At 42.5% G+C, this 21,046-nt stretch overlaps 1 protein-coding gene across 3 annotated transcripts in view; it reads right to left on the bottom strand.

Moving 5' to 3' along the window:
- LOC135223639 (uncharacterized) overlaps positions 1–19,020 on the bottom strand; it is a 466,317-nt gene extending 447,297 nt beyond the window's left edge. For all 3 annotated transcript variants that reach the window (XM_064262269.1, XM_064262270.1, XM_064262272.1), the window contains exon 1: positions 18,586–19,020. The gene's annotated coding sequence lies outside the window, so the exon portion shown is untranslated. The remainder of the gene's footprint in view (positions 1–18,585) is intronic.
- Between the last annotated feature and the right edge of the window lie 2,026 nt (positions 19,021–21,046).

The raw sequence follows: 21,046 nt of genomic DNA, 5'->3' as shown, positions 1-21,046 counted from the left end.
ACGACGATGATGCGGGCAGAGAGGATGACGAACACGTCCTTCACACCCGCGGCCGAAAGCAAAAGTGATTCTTCACCTCGCAGGCGCGCGGCGCGCGCACTGTTGGACAACCAGTTAACTACCGTTCTCCCCTTGTTCGAAGCTTACGACCGTTCCAGCTGCCGCTAGCTACTTCCTATTGTTAAAGGACCGAGGGTTTGTATTCGTGTCGGAACAAATTGGACATTCAATACTCATTCAAGAAAATAAAGATTAGGCCTACTAGTCTACACAAAATGACACGGAATGTTTCTACTTAGCCTAACTTAACTCTCGTAGGCTAATCCACAGGTTATGGACTGAAAGGTAATCAACTGGTACCAATAACATGCAAGGATGGTTTAACAAATTCTGAATGCAATGTTGCTAACCCAACATAGGTACTCTTCAATAAAAAAAATTTGTGGCCTAGCCTACCAAAAATAATAATATTAAGAATAATAATAGGCCTAGGCCTAAGCAATACACATAAATACATCTATGTATACCAAAAATGGGCACCTAGCCTAATTATTAGGTAACAATATGTAGAGTAGGCTACACTTAGGGAGCTCATACAAGACTAGCATCAGTGACGTAGGATAGGCTAGCCTGTATGGCTAGTAGGGTAAAAAACCGCAGGGTACAGAGTGGACCATGTACAATCAGCGTGAACAATCCCAAAAAAAGTACATTATAACGCGTCCTGACATCGGTGAGAAACGGAGCTAAAGACCTCTACTCTCTTTTCGAAGTAAGTATTTTCTCCAAAGTTAGAAATTACGGCCAAATTTTAAGATTTAAACAGAGGGTAGTGAAAAGGGTGTCAAACATCTCGCCAAAACGTGTTCAACATTTTGACGCCATCTCGATGTTTACGGAGTCGCTTGTGTCAATAAACTAACCATTTCCTGTGATAAATCCGCACACCACTTGTACCCCCAGACGCTGGGGCACTTTCATCACAACAATCGGAAAACTTTCCTTCACTGAGTAAACAACTGTTTTGGTAGAAGACGACGACGAAGAGTGCACTTCGATAATTTTTTAAATAAATAGTAAAACATCAATATTTTACATATTTATGATTAATTTGAAAATATTCGTTACTGAAAAAGTAACTAGATTCTGACTCAAATTTAAGTAATCATTTTTGGGAATTAGAACGTTCTTTTAAGTCCTGTATTATGACGTCACGACATGTTGACTTTCATACCTTTTGTAAATAATTGCTTTACTCAACTTTCTTGCAGAACAGTTTACCAGTTATTCATGCAGATTATCAGCTCTTCATGTAATTGGTATAATCGTAATGCACATATACAGTGTTCCCCCCGTATTCGCGGGGGATGCGTACCAGACCCCCCCGTGAATAGTTAGAATCCGCGAATGTTTGGAACCCCTATAAAAGCGCTAAAAACAGCCTATTTTGTTAGTTAAAACTTAAGAAAAACCACTAAAAATTTTCATACTTGGTTTTTTTAATGGTTTTATCACAAAAAGTGCATTTTATGATGAAATTGATCACAAAAACCAGGAATTTGTGGATATTTCTCATAGAAAAATACCGCGAATGCGCAAATTTACTGCGAATAATGCGGGGGAACATTCCCGAGAGAAATCCGCGAATGTGTGAGTCCGCGAATCCGGAGAACGCGAATACGGGGGGTCCACTGTATATCTTTATTATTTACTTTTAGGATATATGAAGATGTTTAACTGCCGGATTATCGCCGAAGTGTGACGCAATCATTTTCGGTCCCTGGGCCTCTGTTTTCGCACCACAAGAAATTATGGGGCCGAATTTGCAATGACCAGAAAGTCGTTAAAAGAGGAAAGTTAGCATTGAGGGGCATATGTTTTGATTGAGAAAAATACAAATTTATTCAATAGCTAGCTTGTAAAAAATACTTGATTACAAAAAACTTGATTGACAACTAAGCAGCATACCTACTATGGGTTTCAGAGACAGTGCAAGCACGTTTTTGGGCAATATCTATTTCTGTAACGAACAATCATATCAGAACGAGATTTTACTATATAGTGCATTACACCCAGTGCCGTAATTTATAAGGGTATCGTGAATCACTAATCGTAAAGAATAACGACACTTGACCTTGTACCAAGAGACAAAAACTCCATTATCCAGAAATGGATACGAACATGCGTAAAAAGCTCCACCTACCCTCTCCCCCCCCCTCCACCGCCACCCCTTTCCTTCTTCGTTCCTTCGCCTTCCTTTCTCTCTCTCTCTCTCTCTGTTGCCAATCAGTATGTGTTGACCCTCCAAACTGGGTATAAGACTACACACAAAATGTTGAAATTGGTGAAATTACTATGAGATTCAGGGCCTCTGTAACACGGTTTTTTCGCAATAACTTTTTATCTATGCATTTAATAAATATAACGCTTATTCAGAATATGATATTGTTAAGATACAATAAAGTTTGTTCATACTTACCTGGCAGATATATATATAGCTGTATTTCTCCGAAGTCCGACAGAATTTCAAAACTCCCGGCACACACAGTGGTCGGCCAGGTGGTTAGTACCCATTCCCGCCGCTGGGAGGCGGGTGTCAGGAACCACATTCCTATTTTCTATTCAGATTTTCTATTCCCACTGTCTCCTGAGGGGAGGTGGGTGGGTACTCTGATTATATATATCTGCCAGGTAAGTATGAACAAACTTTATTGTATCTTAACAATATCATTTTGTTCATGAAACTTACCCAGCAGATATATATATAGCTGAATCCCACCTTTGGGGGTAGGGAGAGACAGAAAAGGATTTTGGAAACATATTACATGCAGATGAATAACATCTTGGTTCCTTACCTGTTAGCATAGCTGACTTCGTGATTACTGTCACCCAAGTCTGCTACTGCTTTACTAGAGTCTCCAGCAAGGTAGTGACCTATATAGCTGGTGAGTTCTAGATGATCTGTCAACGGGAGCGTGACCACAATGTGACTAGACCATTTTGACCATACTATGAGGGCAACGAAGTAAAAATTCACCACCTGACCAGCCTAACAATTTTCATTCCCACATCACTTAGGCTAAACGAAAGGAAGTCCGGCTCAGGCGGACGACCTTACAACCATAAAACAATCCCTAAAAACTCACCTACCCACCTACAGGGTAGGAGAGTGCTACTTCCAGCCCCCAACAAAGTGTCTGCTGCGACGTATGGTCCCAAGCGCATAGCAGTTCTTGTATGTCGTCTTCACATCCCGCAGGTAGTGTGAAGCGAACACAGAGTGCTGCGCCAAAAGGTGGCACTCAGAATGTCATTGAGTGCCATGTTCTTTTTGGAAAGCTACTGAGAGGTAGATATAAGCTTCATGGGCATTCACTTTCAACAGCTTAACATCACTGTCTTCGCAAGATGAATGCGCCTGTCTAATGGTGTCTCTCAAGAAGAATGCCAGAGCTTTCTTCGACATCGGTAAATCTGGTCTTCTGACCGAACACCATAAGTTGTTAGAAGGACCTCGACATTCCTTCGTTCTTTGTAAATAAATCTTGAGAGCCCTGACAGGGCACAGGACTCTCTCTGGTTCGTGTCCAATGATTTCCGCCATACCCTTAATCTCAAAACTTTTGGGCCAAGGGTTAGACGGATTTTCATTTTTCGCTAGAAACGTAGGACTTAATGAGCAAACAGCATTATGTTCCCCTAAAAACCAATATGCTTGCTAAAGGCTTGAATTTCACTAACCCTCTTTGCCGTCGCCAGAGTCGTTAGGAAAACAGTTTTCTTAGTAAGATCCCTTAATGAGGCATTCTGAAGGGGTTCAAACCAATTTGACATTAGGAATTTAAGTACTACATCCAAATTCCATGATGGTAACTTAGGTTGAGGAATCTTATAGTCTCGAAAGACCTTAAAAGATCGTGGATATCTTTATTATTTGCCAAATCAATTCCTCTATGTCTCAAAGACTACAGATAACATACTTCTGTAGCCTTTGATTGTTGAGACTGCAAGCTTTAGGTCGTTTCTCAAGTAGAGCAAAAAGTCCGCTATTTGGCTCACAGAGGTCGTGGTAGAGGAAATGCGTGTTCTTCTGCACCAACTCCTAAACGTAGCCCACTTCAATTGATAGACTCCAAGCGTGGAAGCTCTTCTCGCATTGGCGATTGCTTTTGCAACCGGTCTTGAAAAACCCCTCGCTCTGACCAACTTTTTGATAGTCTGAATGCAGTCAGACTCAGAGCGGGGAGGTTTCCGTGGTATCTCTCGAAGTGGGGCTGTTTGAGTAGATCTGTCCTCATGGGCAATGTCCTCGGGAAGTCTACTACAAAGGTCATGACCTCTGTGAACCACTCCTTTGCTGCCCAGTAAGAGCGATTAACGTCAATCTCGTCCCTTCTGACATTGCAAACTTCTTATTACTTCTCCCAGAATCTTGAAAGGGGGAACGGGGAAGGCGTAAAGATCCATCCCTGTCCAGTCCAAGAAGTGCATCTATTGCTATTGCTCCCGGGTCGAGCAAGGAGGCGCAAATACAACGGAAGCCTCTTAATTTATTTGTTCTCGCTGTTGCAAAGACGTCCACTAGAGGACGTCCCCATAACTTCCACAGCTCTCGACACACATCCTGATGTAGAGTCCACTCGGTCGGCAGCAGTTGACCTTGCGACCATGAGGAGATCCGCCCGGACGTTCTCCACGCCTGCAACGAACCCTCGTTAGAATCGTTACTTTCTGAGTTCTCGCCATAACAAGATCTCTCTCGCTAGGTGAACAATGATCGCGAGTGAGTCCCTCCTTGTTTTTTTATGTATGACAGAGCTGTGGTATTGTCTGAATTTATCTGAACTATCTTGTTTGAGACTTTTTCTTTGAAAAACTGAAGTGCCAAGTATATGGCCGCCAGTTCTTTGAGATTTATGTGCCAGAACACCTGTTCCCCTCTCCAGGTGCCTGACACTTCCTAGCTCCCCACCCGGTGGTGGACGCGTCGGAGAACAACACTAGGTCGGGGCTCTGAAGTTTGAGGGATGTTTTCCTTCCGAACGTTTCACAGGATCGAGCCACCACTTTAGGTGATCCTTTACCTCCTTCGGGATCCTCAAACAAAATTGTCTCCAAATTTTCTTTGTCCTTTCCAATTCTCCTCAGGAAAAACTGGAGAGGTCTGAGATGTAGTCTCCCCAAGGAAACAAACTTCTCCAGCGAGGAAATGGTGCCCAGCAGACTCATCCATTCCCTCACCGAGCATGATTCTTTCCTTAAGAAGACTGATATTTTTTCTAATCCTTGCTGTTGACGTCCCTGGGACGGAAAAGCTCGAAAAGCACTGAATCCATCTGAATCCCCAGATACGCGATGGACTGTGTGGGGATCAGCTGCGACTTTTTGAAATTCACTAGAAGTCCCAGGACTTTGCTAGAGTTAAGGTTGATTGAAGGTCCTTCAGACACCTTTCTTTCGACGATGCTCGAATGAGCCAGTCGTCTAGATATAGAGAGATCCTTATGTTTGCAAGATGAAGCCACCTCGCCACATTCTTCATTAGAATTGTGAAAATCATTGGTGCCGTACTCAGACCGAAGCAAAGAGCTCTGAATTGGAAAACTCTTCCCTTCATGACAAAACGCAGGTATTTCTTCGATCGGAGATGTATCGGGACATGGAAATATGCGTCTTGCAGGTCCAGTGATACCATCCAATCGTTTTGTCTTAAGGCCCCAAGCACTGACTGAGGTGTCTCCATCTTGAACGTCTGTCTCTCTATAAAAAGGTTTAGACTGCTCACATCTAAAACTGGCCGCCAGCCTCCCGACTGTTTCGGCACCAGGAATAACCTGTTGTAGAAACCCGGGGACTGAATGTCCTCGACTTGTTCTATTGCTTTCTTCTCGAGCATTTGTTCTATCAGATCGTACAAGATCTGATAGAACAAATGTTTTTCTCCATGGTACGAGGGTGATAGATCTATAGGTGTTGTGCACAATGGAGGAGGCTTCAGGAAAGGTATTTTGTATCCTCGCTCGATGACGTTGAGCGACCAGCTGCCTGCCTCTATCTTCCTCCAAGCTTCTGCAAATAAATGAAGCCTGGCACCTACTGGCGACTGAAGGACTCCCTCCTCATTTTTTACCTCTGGACTTAGACTGAGCTCTGCCTCTAGACAGTCCTCTTCCTCTAGGAGAAGGTCTAGAGATGCTCCACCTCGAAAGGGGCTTTATTTTCTTAGAAAACTGGGTTCGTGTTGAAGTCGAAGGAACCGCAGGACGTCTAGAAGATTGTGCTAAGAGATCCTGAGTAGCTTTTTCCTGTAGACTTCCAGCTACATCTTTAATCATAGCCTGGGGGAAGAGATGGTCAGAAAGAGGGGCGAAAAGCAAATCTGCCTTCTGTGTTGGAGACACTGCTTTGGTAGTAAATTTACAGTAGATAGCTCTCTTTTCAGAAGCCCTGCACAAAAATGTGAAGCCAATTCCTCTGAACCATCTCTGACGGCCTTATCCATACAAGCGAGAACACTGGATAGCTCCCCCAAGCTAATTGAGTCTTGACTACGAGACTTAGTGTCAAGCAGCCCCAAACACCAGTCTAAGATATTAAATACTTCAATTGTCCGAAAAAGACCTTTCAGATGGTGGTCTATCTCCGCCGGTGTCCATGTTATTTTAGCTGACGAAAGAAGAGACCTTCTTGGCGCGTCAACCAGACTGGAAAAGTCACCTTGAGCCGATGCGGGAGCCCTTAACCCGACATCCTCACCTGTATCATACCAGATCCCAGCCTTGCCGCAAAGTCTTGAAGGAGGCTGGGCAAAGGAAAACTTTCCTTGAGCTTTTCTAGACTCCATCCAATCTTGCACCTTCTTAAAAGCTCTCTTAGTTGAAAGAGACTTTGTCATTTTAACAAATCCAGGAGTCTTATTTGTTTTTGACAACGAAAACTGAGAAGGACGCACCGAGGTGCTGCGGGTTGAAACTCTTCTCCAAATGAATCCCGAAGCAATCGAACCAAAACTTGATAATCGGAAGAATCTGACACAGCGGGTTGATCCTCTTCCGTTTCTTCTGAAATATTACTCAATCCCTCCTCATCTATAGGAGTGACCAAGGGGACTCCCGAAGCTGGTGGTACAAGTCCTTTCACTCCGACATTTAATGAAAATCGTTGTTTTGACGTGCAAGGAGCATTCTGAATATTAATATCTAAAGATTCAGATAAAGCGGTACCAATTTCTTGCTCATTCTCTCGATGGGAGTCTCTTCGAAAAGCCGATTGCAGGTGAGGTTCCATACTAATACCTTGTTGTGATACCTGATGAATATGCAACAAAGCGTCCGTTTGAACGTCTCGCTTAGCATCCGTCCGAGCGTCAAGCTTGGCGTCCAGCCGAGCGTCACGCTTGGCGTCCAGCCGAGCGTCACGCTTGGCGTCCAGCCGAGCGTCACGCTTGGCGTCCAGCCGAGCGCCATGCTTGGCGTCCAGGTGAGCGCTCAGCCGAGCGTCCCGCTTGGCGTCCAGGTGAGCGTCACGCTCGGCGTCCATCAGAGCGCCACGCTTGGCGTCCAGGTGAGAGTCACGCTCGACGTCTGTCCGAGTGTACCGCTTGTCTAAATAGGCGTCCCTATGAACACCCCGCTCCTTCCAAGCCGAACTAGGAGCGTCTAGTTCTTTAGACTGTGAAATGGCCTCGTTCGCAAACCATAGGATCGTCCATTCTTGGATAAAGCGAGCCTCGAGAGTCTGGGCGAAATTTCTTCCTTTCGATCTCAAAATTACCTCGTAGGAAGTTTTTTCATGCTCTTTCTCCAACTGCAGGTGAGACGTACGAAATCTAGAATGATTACTCACAGGCGAAAAAGAGACGATCGGTCCACCCGTGCGGAGACCTCTTAGATCTTTTAATCGGTAATTTATCATCTTTTCTTCTCGGACGAATTTCTGATTCTTCTCTCAGCCAGCAACGAAGCAAGTTGTTGTTGCATCGACCTGATAACACTCTTTGTAGTAGAAGATTCTTTTTCAGGAGAAAAACTGATCCTATGAGAAGGCGAGGGGAAACCCTATCCCTTCTCACAAGACCCGTTCTAGTTCTATTCCTAGAACGACTAGGGCGCTCCAAGGCGTCCTCGTCAGATGACATCATAATTCTCCTTTGATTAGTCCATGCAGCAAAACTCTCCGGTGAAGACCGCAAACCAACAGGAGAAAAAGGACGTGAAGCGTCTTCTTCCCTGTGATCGAAGACTCTGGCCGCCTGTGCGACACCTTGAGTTTTCGATCTTTTTTGCGGTGGAGAGTAATCCAAGCCTCGAGGCGAAGCCCGTAACGAAGAAGCAGCGCAAAGAGACTCTGCGCCCTCCTCTGAGAGACTACTGACGATAGCCGCCTGTGCGACATTTAACGTCATAGCTCTTTTCAGAGGACGTGAGCATCTTCTCATGCTCCAACTCCTGTTAGGGGAGGACGCCTCCGAGGACGAAAAGCACTCGCGGAGGATATGCGCACTCGCACACTCTTTGGCAGCCTGGGGATCGTCTACAGGTTCTGCCGAAGGGACGCCAGATCGGTGGGGGTTCCCCGTAACCCTCCTGCGGCTTTCGACATGTCCGTCTTCCTGGGCTTGGAAGTTCGACAGAGGTCCAGGCCTAAAGGCACTATAGGGCCGATCTGACGCCCCCTCCACAACACTGGGGGCACTTTCACTGCCCTTTTGTTCACTAATAATGCTTTTACCCTCCAAAGCGAGCACTTTAGATTCTAGGTTTCGTACTGATTCCAGAATCGTAGAAAGGGCATTGTCTTCCACTGATTTTTCAGGGCCCGAAGGCACAACAGATTTAGGTGTACCAACTACTGAATGTATAGTAGGAGAAACCTTACTACCCTTACTTCTGCTGACTGATACACTCCTGGAGGAAGATCTCTCCGTATCCTATCACGCTCCAATTTCCGCACATAGGATTCATGAAGCCTTCCAACCGAATCAGACAGACATTCACACTCCTTACAACGGTCATTTATAACACACGTATGTTCTCTACAATTACTACATATTGTGTGTGGGTCTACCGAACCTTTCGGTAGCCTCACCTTACAACCTTCCATACAACACACTCTGGTGCTAGATGAACTAGTCCCAGATATCTTAGTTAAAGGAAAAAGCCAAACCAAATTCAAATCCAATCCACTATCAGCGTATGCCTAGTCACAATCCTCGTTCGATAACCAAAAAACAAACAGGATACTCAAGTAACAGAGAAGTTTCGAAAATCCTAGACGGAGGTGTTGAAAACAGTTGTTATCAACACCGGCAACAGAAAAAATCTGAATAGAAAATGGGAATGGTTCCTGACACCCGCCTCCCAGCGGCGGGAATGGGTACTAACCACCTGGCCGACCACTGCGTGTGCCGGGAGTTTTGAAATTCTGTCGGACTTCGGAGAAATACAGCTATATATATATCTGCTGGGTAAGTTTCATGAACAAAACATATTATATCAACACATAAATTTTAAGTGTATTCTGCACTACGTAGGTTGAATAAAGTTGGTACTTATATTGTAAAAGTGACCTCTTTTGAAGATGGGCCAACTTACTCAGAGAAAAGGCTTCGAACGCACTCGTTACGTAACTTATGACAGCATTTCTTCCCTCTTTCTTGATGGATGATTGGCTATACGTAACGAAGGCTAAACCTCTGGCAACAATGACATACAAATTTAAATACAAGCAAAGCAGTACACCTTTATGAACTCTGGAACCTCTCCACTGATAATTGTCATAATGAACAAACCAACAAAATATGTTAATAAATACAAAAACACTTCGATTATTAGTCTAACTCCCAAAATAAGTTTCCAAAGAAATTACAGTATACTTTATAGGTCACAATCAGATTGACAAGATGTAGGGAATAGTTAGTAATTATCAAAAATATAGTAGACAAGCTTGATTTGATAACTGCTATATCCAATGTCAAGCAATTTTTATTTATTGGCTATCTACCTATTTACTGAAAAAAAAATAGCCGGTACCGTGTATTGGCTTTAAACCTTCACCAATAATTATTGTCAGAATGGTGACTTCATGAGGCTCCACCCACTTTCGCCTCGTTATAATTCAGGATAACACTGAAGGCTACCATGGGCATTGTTGGATTAGAAAATTTAACTTCTGGCTATAAAAACTAATTTCTCGAGTAGTTGTAAGAAATGCTAAATGATCCTCAAGGATCCCAGCAGTTGGCCTAAACGTTTAATTCATGTATATTACTGTTATACTGTTGCGGCACTACTGCTACAGTAGCATTACTACGCTAGCACTGATTCCCCACCCACATCTATGTATCGTTCCGCCATTCATAAAGTCTTTGGGTTTCAGAGCCGATGGAATTTCTGTCTGGTGATGGGCAGGGCAACATTTAGTCAAAAGGTGTTTGTTTACCTTGCTTACCTTAAAAGAATGTTTTTCGACTCTTGGCTCGTAATCATTGGCCATGGCATCGGCTAGATCATTTTTACTCTATAAAAATTAAAACTATCGGGTTTAGGTTATTGATAATGCTGACAAAATTTGTGTGGGTGTGTAAAATACTATGTCAACTTTCAGCTACATCCGATGCTTTGACAAGGAGCAAAGTCCAAAAAACCATGTTACAGAGACCCTGAATCTCATAGTAGGCTATGTATTGGAAGTAGAGTAAAAAACCGCATGGTACAGGGGTGGACCATGTACGATCAATGTGTACAACCCCAAAAAAAGTACATTATAACGCGTCCTGACATCGGAAATGGGCATCAGACGCGACTTGTTGTTGGTGAGAAACAGAGCTAAAGACCTCTACTCCGGTGTCAGGACGCGTTATAATGTACTTTTCTTGGGATTGTACACATTGATTGTACATGGTCCACCCCTGTACCATGCAGTTTTTTACCCTATACAGTAAGTCCTCGGGTTTACGCTGGTTCTCGACTTACGATGTTTCGTGGTTTACGAACGCGCCCCCCATAAAATATAAAAAATAATATTTTGCGTCGTTCCGTCTTACGCGGTTTTAGCGTCGTAAGCAACGTAAACAAACGCGAACTAGTTCCAGGCGCACGGCGGAAGAATACGCTTTGTGGGGGAGAGGACGGCGTCGCTTCGCTACGCTCATTCCTCGCCCATACGCCATTTGGTTGTTTACACTGCCTCTCTCTCCCTCGTGTTGTATCGTTTTTGTAACTTTTTGCTCTTTGTTATGGCTCCCAAGCGCAAGGCGGACTCTCTGATGGTAGTGCATCGAAGAAAAGAAAGGCCATCACCATGGAAATTAAAGTGGACATTATAAAGCGATCTGAGAAGGGAGAAACGCCAACAAACATTGGCCGCTCTTGCTTGGCCTTAGCCGTTCGACCGTTTGCTACCATTATCAAAGATAAAGAGCGCATCGTTGACATGTGAAAGGATCTGCTCCTATGAAAGCGACAGTGATAACTAAGCAGCGTAGTGGTCTAATAATTAAATGAAATGAAGGTTATTGGTGCTTTGGTTGGAAGACCATGTTCTCCAGTACTAGTAATGTTCTGCCTCACCTCAAGAATCATCTGCCTCAGCATCTCCAGCAACTTCTGGAGGTTCTTTTTCTCTTCACTAACCTCCCCCAGTCTCTCCAGCACCGCAGCTTCCTCTCCAGTGTGCAAGCCAATCAAACTAATAAAGGTAAGGAATTGTTCTCTCGTTGTTATTGATAGGTATTTACATTAAATCATGTGGTATTTTTCAATGTTCCGACTTACGCTGAAAATCGTGTTACGATGCATCGTAAGAACGGATCAACGTCGTAACTCGAGGACCCCCTGTATACATAAAACATTAAAACAATTTTATCATTATTGCATTACTATGACAACTAGATTTCATGGAAACAGTTTATAATAATGAATCAGCATATGTGTGAAGCCTCCACTTATGTGGCAACGATGATTTTGCCATTCTTTGCATGCAAACATTAAAGGTTACATTTATTTCTGGCATACGGTTATTAAAGAAATTCAAAATACTAATATAGACTGAAATCAATGAAAAGTGCTAGCAAAAACAAAAAAGCAAAAAAAAAAAAATATGTATATAATCCATTTCTCCGTAGCCGCTCCTCTATGGTTTTCGGCAGCCAGATGTACGAAAACGTTAGAAACATTTGATTGTATCTACTTTAGAAATATCTGTAATTTTTTGGGGTAATTTGGTTGCAAAAAAGGGATAATATACATGAATTAAATTAAAATTTTTAAATAACAAAATTTTTAAATAACAAAGTAAAGTTGAACTAAATAACAAGTAAAGTAAACAATTTAGGGAATAAAACTTTGCAGTTTCGTCGTCTACTGTTTGTAACTGTGTTTGTGGCGCGCGCGCTTAGGAACCAGGAACAGCAACTTGTTTAAAGTGCAATGTGGAGTAAATTGAGACCAAAATGTGTATAATAATAATCAAATAAGCACTGTGGAGTTTCAGTTGTGATGGCAGTAAGGATAAAAACCACCGATTCCAAGGTAAGAATAAATTCAGTTCAAACCATGACCCCGGGAATAAAAAGTTTCATACTTTCAGTAATATAGGCAACAAAATGTTGTTTTATTGAGCTGATTACAACTGCAATCTTGAGTAAGATCAATAAACGTTACATACATACGCTAACATTGTTCAAATGATTGCTGGGAAGACTGGGAAAGATGATTTTCGTCACTGATCAGAACCTGTACATCACATGGTATCCGCCATATTGGATTTCAAAACTGCCTTGAAAACATATTTTACGAAGAGCGTCAAATGCTTATTTTAGTTCGTATGGGGCTTTCATATATCACATTATGTTGAGAAAACTTCAAATTTTTGAATGATATGCTTGGAGTTGTAATTGTATTCTTATTTCACCATTTAAATATCGAGTGAATAAGACCTGTCCACCGTGATAAGGGTTGGTAGTCGCTGGTTTTTTCCCCCTACATCTTATCCCTCATAGCCCGTGAAAACTGAAAGGGCAACAAAGTAAAACGGTAGATCTAGTGTACCTATCCGCGGCAGCCCAGAGTATGGCAGTTGCGGTTTTTCTATGCAGTTTTACCTCCTGAACAAGAATTTGAAGTAATATTTATTCGGACGACTCTAATTTACCTTTGAACTCTATCCTACGGTAAAGGGGATTCCCATTGGGAACCGGGATTTTGGGTGGGGACAAAACCCCAACTCTATCCTACGGTAAGGGGGACCCCCAGTGGGAACCGGGGTTTTGGGTGGGGAGAAACCACTTGGGGGGAGATTTTGCCGTGTATTGTGGTATTTTTCCCACATTTATCATTTTTTTTTTTTTAAAACTTTTAAAAAACACGAAATACAGGCGGAAATAAGAAATAACAAAACTAGCGATAGTGGAGTCGTTCCACATCCATATCCGTCTACTACTACTACTACCACAACACTGAATCCTACTACGCATGCGCTAATGCTACTGCGCATGCGCTAACTGTAAGGGAGCTTTTGGCCTAAACTCAGACTTCTTAGTGAGGAAAGAAATGGGGGTTTACGGGAGGGATATATGTATTTAGCCAAACACGTTACAGTATGACCCCTACATTGCTACCGGACTGGAGTGAAGGATTTGGGTGGTAACAGGGTTCCCAGATTTGGCAGTTTCTCACCAAATTGGCTTTTTTTTCCTAATTTGGTGGGTAAAAATTCACTTTGGCTGGTTAGTGGATTGCTGGCTGGTTTTCAAACACTTTCTATTTGAGCTAAAACACTGATCCCACGTTGAGGAATCTCTCCCAGATTGGAATTTTTGAAGGTTTTCAGGAAAATCTGGGGAATTTCAATAGTTTTTCAGTAAAAACTTGTAACATTAAAGCAAAATATGTAGAAGGAATTAAAATAAAAATCACACACACACCAGATGACCACAAAACACACACCAGATGGACCGGATTCTCAGAGAACGAGCCTCATTTCAAAATTTCAATTCATTCTCGTTTTTTTACCTGTATTCTATATTAGTTTATATTATCTAACTAAAACTATGATGCCGCATATACAAGCATATATATGATAAAAAATATGCATTTATAAAGATAAATATAACGCACATATTATTTGCCGGTATTTGGGTTGGTTTGGATTTCCCATTTGGCGGGATTTTGGCTGGTTTCATGGTAGACTTTGGCTGGTTGGTAGTGGTGTCATCTGGGAACCCTGGCTGGTAACCATACGTTGAGTTACATAAAAGCATTTACCTAATTTGTTTATTAAACATGTTATGTGTGAATTCTAGTGTTTATTCCTTTTCCTTTTTCCATAGTATTTGTATAATAACTGTTTGAAATATCCCCACCTAATCATTTCACCATATATAACTTGAAATATTATGTTATAATTGAGGACAGACACCTAAAAATGCCTACGTGTTGATATAGAACTCAGTTTTAGGACGTTTCGATACCTACCTACCTACCTACCTATTAACGTGAAATTGCACATTGCGTTGCATATTACATACACACTCCCTATATCATTTATACACAAGTCAATCCCTCCCCTTTCCAGTATTCACGACTGGCTCTTAATACCAATACCTAGATTAAAGTTTGCCATTATTATTATAAAAACTACATTTAAATATATAACATATAAATATATAGTTTGCCATTATTATTATAAAACCTACATTTAAATATATTCCATTATACATTTTACAGACATTACATTTACACCTCCCTTCCCACTTTCCTTACTATTATGCAGTTATGTATGGTGACTTTTAACATTTTACAACACTTCCACACCCATCTCAGTTAGGTTTATATGTCATTTTACCTACTAATGGGGGCTGAATCCCCTCCCCCGGTTAGGCAACATACCCTTAGGTTTAGTTTGTTATATGTTGGTTTACCTACTAGTTTTACTTCCTTGAAGGGGGTTACCCGGTTAGGCTAGGTTGGTTAGTTCTTCAAGGGTGGATACCGGGGGGGGGGGGGGGGGGGGGGGGGGGGGGTTAGGTTACATTTCCCTACTTGGTTACCTACTACGTTAGGTTTGGTTAGGTTACATTCCTTACTAGGTTAGGTTAGGCCTTTAAGGGGGGGTACGGGGGCAAAGACATGGTCAGGCAAAAATTCCCTACTAGGTTAGGTTTAGGTTGGTTAGGTTACATTCCTTACTAGGTTAGGTTAGGCCTTTAAGGGGGGGTACGGGGGGGAAGCCCCTGGTCAGGCAATATTCCCTACTAGGTTAGGTTAGGTTACATTCCTTACTAGGTTACGTTAGGCCGATTATTTCCCTACTAGGTTAGGTTAGGTTACGTTCCTTACTAGGTTAGGTTAGGCCTTTAAGGGGGGGTACGGGGGGGCGAAGCCCCCTGGTCAGGCAATGTTCCCTACTAGGTTAGGTTAGGTTGGTTAGGTTACATTCCTTACTAGGTTAGGTTAGGCCTTTAAGGGGGGGTACGGGGGGGAAGCCCCCCTGGTCAGGCAATGTTCCCTACTAGGTTAGGTTAGGTTAGGTTGGTTAGGTTACATTCCTTACTAGGTTAGGTTAGGCCTAGTATTCCCTACTAGGTTAGGTTAGGTACGTTCCCTTACTAGGTTAGGTTAGGCCTTAAAGGGGGGGTACGGGGGCGGGGGGGCGAAGCCCCCCTGGTCAGGGCAATATTCCCTACTAGGTTAGGTTAGGTTAGGTTGGTTAGGTTACATCCCTTACTAGGTTAGGATTAGGCCTCGTATTTCCCTACTAGGTTAGGTTAGGTTAGGTTACGTTCCTTACTAGGTTAGGTTAGGCCTTTAACGGGGGTACGGGGGGGGGGGGGGCGAAGCCCCCTGGTCAGGCAATGTTCCCTACTAGGTTAGGTTAGGTTACATTCCTTACTAGGTTAGGTTAGGGGCCTTTAAGGGGGGGTACGGGGGGGGAAGCCCCCCTAGGATTCAGGCAATATTCCCTACTCGGTTAGGTTAGGTTACATTCCTTACTAGGTTACGTTAGGCCTAGTATTCCCTTACTAGGTTAGGTTTTAGGTTAGGTTACTTCCTTACTAGGTTAGGTTAGGCCTTTAAGGGGGGGGTTACGGGGGGGCGAAGCCCCCTGGTCAGGCAATGTTCCCTACTAGGTTAGGTTAGGTTGGTTAGGTTACATTCCTACTAGGTTAGGTTAGCCTTTAAGGGGGGGTACGGGGGGGCGAAGCGAAGGCCCCCCTGGTCAGGCAATGTTCCCTACTAGGTTAGGTTAGGTTAGGTTGGTTTAGGTTACATTCCATTACTAGGTTAGGTTAGGCCTAGGTATTTCCATACTAGGGGGGGGGGTAGGTTAGGTTACGTTCCTTACTAGGTAGGTTAGGCCTTAAAGGGGGGGTACGGGGGGGTGCGCCCCCCCCCTTGCCCATGGTCAGGCAATATTCCCTACTAGGTTAGGTTAGGAGGTTGGTTAGGTTACATTCCTTACTAGATTAGGTTAGGCTAGTATTTTCCCTACTAGGTTAGGTTAGGTTTAGTTCCTTACTAGGTTAGGTTAGGCCTTTAAGGGGGGTATGAGGGGGTGAAGCCCCCCTGGTCAGCAATGTCCCTACTAGGTTAGGTTAGGTTAGGTTACATTCCTTACTAGGTTAGGTTAGGCCTTTTAAGGTTAGGGGGGCGGGGGGCGAAGCCCCCTGGTCAGGCAATATTCCCTACTAGGTAGGTTAGGTTAGGTTACATTCCTTACTAGGTTAGGTAGCCTTAAGTTTTCATATTCGCTAATAGTTTAGGTTAGGTTAAAGGTTACATTCCTTACTAGGTTAGGTTAGGCCTTTAAAGGGGGGGTTACGGGGGGCAAGCATGGTTCAGGCCCTACATTGCCTACTATGGTTAACGTTCCCAATACTAGTAAGGTTACATCCCCTGCTAGGTTAGGTTATGTTAGGTTGGTTGTTTGGTTCTTAAGGGGGGTTACAGCAGGCCCAACCCACCCCTGGTCAGGCAACATCCCCTACAAGTTTTGTTAATTAGGTTTTGTTATATGCTAACCTATGTTTAATTTCTTTGGTCTTTTGTATTTATTAAAAGAACGATAGGCCCTATTACACATTTACCACCCAGGACTTAAATCCCAACCCCCTCCTGGGCCCGTTATATATGTATTTGTATTATTTCATATTTTGAACCCATACCCACATTTACATTTAGTTCCTTAACTACCCGTTTACTTTTATTACCCTTAACATTGCCAACTTATCTTGTTAAGTGCTTGTTCATTTACCTCAGCCCCACCTGGCCTCAACCAATAGCATCAAAGCATTTTACTACTCCACCCCACCTCTCCTACCCTGTTTCTACGGTCTGGCCTCCTGCCACCTCCTAACTGTAGAACTCCAACACCGTTGAATCTGCCGCCATGACATCCACTGCTGCATCTACTTCACGCTCGCCCCAGCCCCTCACCAGGAACTCTTTGCCAACTTCATGTAACAATTGTTACATGAGTTACAAAGATTTTTTCTGCCTTTACTAGGTAATGATGATCGACTAATTGGTTTTTGCCAGGACCACGGCCTCCTTGAGAAAGCAGTGTCGGTATTTTGCCCCCATTCAGTCGACTCCAAGATACGGGAGGAGAATGTATAACTTTCGTCGGGTACTTGGCTGTTGCTTATTTCAAGCTGCATTTTGAGGAACCTAAGACCCGCCTCCACGCATTCTTAAAAGCAGCTGCTGCTTTGTACCCTCACCCCTTTAAGGTAAGGTCCAAACATTATTCGTTTAATTATTATGTTTTAGAAGTGAGTGTTAGGCTTTCGCCGAAAGTTGCGTCAAGGTATGTTACTATTCAGTAGGGTGCTGCTAAGACAACTCGTACCTTCCACCTTACCCCGCCCACCCCCTGTGCGTTACCCCCCCCCCTTAGTGAACATATGGCTCCGTGGTGGTTGGGGAATTTAAACATGGCGGCTGTGTTTACATTTCCTTCACTGTAACGAATACTTGGTACCTTCCTATAGGACCGTTCTTCGGTGACTTAGACTATGGCAATTGACATTTTCTATGTTATTTTAGTTGCTTTACAAGGGTTGTAAGGAATATTTTTTTCGTTTGGTTGGAACTAAACTTTAATATACCTTTGAGTTTGGTGCGGCTATTATGTAACTTTCAAAGGTCAATTACTGCTTAGTTACAGCCGGCCGAATGGATATTACTACTTTTAAATCTTGTACAGTAACTCAAATAACATAGGAATCAGTCAATTGCCATAGTCTAAGCCACCGCGGATTGCTTCTGTAGAAATACCAGTAAAACATTACTACTAAAAAACTCAGTGGGCACTTCAAGTAAAAGTTTACCCAGGCTAACTGGGTAGGATAGGCTTAAGTCAATAGCTAGTATGTAAACTATCTAAATATTCATTTCCTAACTTATTACCTAGGCTAGGCCACTTACATACTTAATAGTACCCCTAAAAACAAATGCAGAATAGCCTACACACATAAAATAAAATGTAGGTAGTTCACTTCACTTAGCCTAATGGAACATGCACAACAGCATGTTAGCTTATTCATGTCTCAAAATAATTACAACAAAACAATATTATTCTCACCTTTTGGCCTTATCAGCAAGACTCGTCTATGAACTACTAAACGCACAATATCGAGTGCATGCTGCATGCACAGTAGCAGTTGTTCACTTGTGCTTAAAGAAATAAAGTAGGAGAGGTAATGATAAAGGAGCGATTTCGTTTGGCGATCTTCTATAACTTGTACATAGGTTTCTACACACTACCTTAGTATTCTTTGTAAAGGCACATCTTTCTTTTTGTTTAGCTATGTGTGTGTGAGTCTCTGACACTTACAGTGCGCGTTAGGTAAACTTTGCCAGAATCAGAAATCTTAATCCTCCCACACACTTAAAATTAACAGACTTTCTGTAACACAAGCGTTGTACATAGTTGACTCTCAGCATCAGGTCGATATTGAAGTCTGTAACCACTTGAATACACATTTAGTAATCAAACAAAATCAGCATATCCTAGATATTGAAGCGTATAAATACCGCATCCTTACCGTCGCTGAAATTAACTCGGCACAACCCACTGTCGACGAGTCACTCTTACAATCAAACAAAAGCAAATTCAATGCAGATATCCAAGATAAGGGGACCAGACAGAATTTTTTTTAACTTTTGTCTAAATATCACGATGTCTTTTCCACTAGCAAGGGATCTCTAGGAAAAACAGATGTAATTGAACACCGTATACGGTTAAAGGATTAGAATAAAGTTATTTACGTACCCTCGTATCATCTCCCTATGAAATTTCAGAACGAAATCAGTGAAGAAGTAGATAGAATGCTAGAAGAAGGGGTTACTAGGATAAATAACAGTCCCTATAACTTTTCTTTAATTTGTTGTGCCCAAGAAAGATCGGACTTGGCGAATTTGCATAGACTTCCGTCGCTTAAACGAGAAAACAATTCCTGATCGTTTTCCGGTGCCATATACCGACGATAGTTATCTTATTCTAGTTAGGTCAGAATAAATTTTTTACTTCCTTGGATTTGCTTAATAAAGGCTTTCACCAGATACCCTTAGATAAAGAAAACACGCCTTAAGCCGGCCACACACGTGCAGTTTTAACTGACAGTTATGACTGTTCAGTTACAACTGACACAGTTTAAACTGACGTCAGTTAAAAATGAAATGCACACACACACACACACAGTTCAATCCCTCAGTTTTTACCATGGATTCCGAGGAGTACGATCTTGCCGCTCTCGGTGTATTCTTTGTAATTCTACAAACAAATAGAAAAAAGAAAACTAAAAAGCGTAAACAGTGGTGCAAAAAGTGGTTACTAAGGCGAAATCATTAATGTTCTGATATTAAATTATTAAAGGAATTAAGTGAAGAACCAATTGATTTTTCAATTATTTGCGCAAGGTTCAGATCGATAGAGTTCAATGAATTCAACAATCACTTCGTTTTAAAAGTTTACGTGCCATCTCAACAAACTGCACTCACCGCTACCACTTGTAGAAATGAGAAGTTGAGAACTGTACAGTTACGAATACCCACACACGCTCAGTTCAGTTACTCCTTTCAGTTAAAAATATGGAACATTGCATTTGTCTCAGTTTAACGGCACAGTTTTGTTGAACTGACGAAATGAGCAACTGAGATACCCACACACGTGCAGTTTTAACTGACAGTTATAACTTAACGGTTATAACTGCCGGTTAAAACTGCACGTGTGTGGCCGGACTTTACATTGCTTTTAGCACATCCAGGGGACACTAAGAATTTTCGTGTATGCCTTTTGGCTTACGTTGCGCCCCGATTACGTTCACCCGAATGATTAATATAGTATTTGGTGATTTGCTAGGTGTAACTCTTCATGCCTATATGGACGATCTTGTCATTTTTTCTAATACCTTAGAAGAGCACTTGCATAAACTTGACCTAGTTCCCAGAGATTAAGACAGCATAATTTAAGAGTAAAAATTTCAAACTGCGAGTTCTTCAAAACAGAACTATAAACTCTGTTTTTTTGTTTTTTTTCATCTGTCCATCCGCCTGTAGTGTTTTTGTATGGTAACACTGCGTCTCGGGTTTTATGGTATCTCGTCAAGGTCTTAAAGTGGTCCATGATAAGGTGTCGGCTATCCGTAACTTTCCGGTACCTACTAACGTTAGAGGGCGTACAACAGTTTCTGGGGGTGTTCTGGATATTATAGGCGCTTCGTGCGCAACTACTCACTAATTGCAGCTCCTTTAACTGATCTTACGAAGAAAGGTTCAGATTTTATATCGTCTGAAATGCACCAGGAGGCGTTCAATACCTTGAAAGAGAAATTATGCAGCACTTTCTGAACTCCTTGTTCGAATTCCTAGGCATAAAGAAAATCAATACCATGATTTATCACCCTTAATCGAATGGGTTATTAGAACGGGCGAATCCAAAGGTGTTAAATATCCTATGGGTCACACACTCGGGGGGTATAAACCTCAATTGGGATATTGCTATTCCCTCAGTCTCAAGCACCCACCTGAAGCAAATATGATTT

Source organism: Macrobrachium nipponense, chromosome 10 (genome assembly GCF_015104395.2).
Source record: "Macrobrachium nipponense isolate FS-2020 chromosome 10, ASM1510439v2, whole genome shotgun sequence".
NCBI classification, from domain to species: domain Eukaryota; kingdom Metazoa; phylum Arthropoda; class Malacostraca; order Decapoda; family Palaemonidae; genus Macrobrachium; species Macrobrachium nipponense.
The sequence above is the reverse complement of the archived record's forward strand: the minus strand, read 5'-3'. Positions and strand labels throughout refer to the sequence as shown.